This window comes from Emiliania huxleyi (genome assembly GCF_000372725.1).
Source record: "Emiliania huxleyi CCMP1516 unplaced genomic scaffold EMIHUscaffold_397, whole genome shotgun sequence".
NCBI classification, from domain to species: domain Eukaryota; phylum Haptophyta; order Isochrysidales; family Noelaerhabdaceae; genus Emiliania; species Emiliania huxleyi.
In genome coordinates, this window is record NW_005198989.1 from 18,234 (window position 1) to 20,082 (window position 1,849).

Consider the following 1,849-nt stretch of genomic DNA (forward strand, 5'->3'; position numbering starts at 1 on the left):
TCTTTTCCTCGCGATGTCTGCACCGCGGGGCCGCTCGCGCCGCCTAGCCGCCGCCGCCACCGCCGATCCCTCGCCGAACACGCCGCCGCCCACCCACCTCCTCGACCTCCCCACGGACCTCCTCGTGCGCGTCGTCTCTCGCTGCGAGGCCGTCGACATCGCTCGCGTCGCGGCCGTCTCCCTCCTCTTCCACGCCTCGCTGGCGCTGGAGGGCATCCGCTTGCGGGCGCAAGAGCGCGGCTTCGAGCTGCCGGCGCTGCCAGAGGGCGAGAGCTGTACCGTGCGGTGGCTGTGCTCCGCTGCGTTGCTGTGCGAGTCCAACCCGCCGGCGAGGGCGGCCGCAGGCAATCGGCACAGCCTCTTCATCGACGGCGAGGGGCGGCTCTCGTCGTGCGGCAAGGAGGTGGAGGAGGGCGAGGAGGAGGAGGAGGACGAGGAGGACGAAGTGGAGGAATTCTCAGGGCTCCTCGGCCACGGCGAGGGCGTGACGCGGCTCAACACGCCGACCCGCCTCCCCTCGACGCTGGGCGGCGAGCGCGCCGTGAGCGTGTCGGCTGGAGCTGGCCACAGCCTCGCCCTCACCGCCGACGGCGCTGTCTGGAGCTGGGGCGGTGGAAGCTTGGGACAGTTGGGCCACGGCGACCTGCAGAACCAGCTGCTGCCCAAGAAGATCGAGGCTTTGGCGGGCCAGCGCGTCGTTGCTGTGTCGGCTGGAGATGGTTACAGCCTTGCTCTCACCGCCGACGGCGCCGTCTGGAGCTGGGGCTATGGCTACTCGGGCAGGCTGGGCCACGGCGACCAGCAGGACCAGCTGCTGCCCATGAAGATCGAGGCGATGGCTGGCCAGCGCGTCCTCGCTGTGTCGGCTGGATTTGCGCACAGCCTCGCCATCACCGCCGACGGCAGCGTCTGGAGCTGGGGCCGTGGAACCTTTGGCAAGTTGGGCCACGGCCAGCAGCAGCAGAACCAGCTGGAGCCGAAGAAGGTCGAGGCCTTCGCTGGCCAGCGCGTCATCGCTGTGTCGGCTGGAAACTTGCACAGTCTCGCGATCACCGCCGACGGCTCCGTCTGGAGCTGGGGCTGGGGAGCCTGTGGCAGGTTGGGCCACGGCGACCAGCAGGGCCAGCTGCTGCCAATGAAGATCGAGGCGATGGCGGGGCAGCGCGTCCTCGCTGTGTCGGCTGGATTTGCGCACAGCCTCGCCCTCACCGCCGACGGAGCTGTCTGGAGCTGGGGCGCTGGAGGCGGTGGCAAGTTGGGCCACGGCGACGAGCAGAGCCAGCTGCTGCCGAAGAAGGTCGAGGCCTTGACGGCGCGGCGCGTCGTCGCTGTGTCGGCTGGAGTTATGCATAGCCTCGCGCCCACCGCTGATGGCGCTATCTGGAGCTGGGGCGATGGACAGGATGGCCAGCTGGGCCACGGCGACACGCAGAGACAGCAACTGCCCAAGAAGGTCGAGGACCAGCGTGCGTGACCGTAGACCGTCTGTCGCAGGCCGACGCAGAGTGAGACGACACGACACACGAATTACAAACCCTCGACATAACGAAACTTGATGCATTAACGTCGGCATGCGTGTCGCCCCTCGGTGTGATCTATGGGACGTCGGGCTGGAAACAGCAACCAGGTCTCCACCCGCACCGGGCACGGCGGGAGGCATTCGGCACAGCGTCTTCATCGACGGCGAGGGGCGGCTCTCGTCGTGCGGCTCAGCGGCAACGGAGGGCGAGGAGGAGGAGGAGGAGGAGGACGATGAGGCATTACCAGGCCTTCTCGGCCACGGCGAGGGCGTGACGCGGCTCAACACACCGACCCGCCTCCCGCTGGACGACACGCTGGCCAGGTCGGG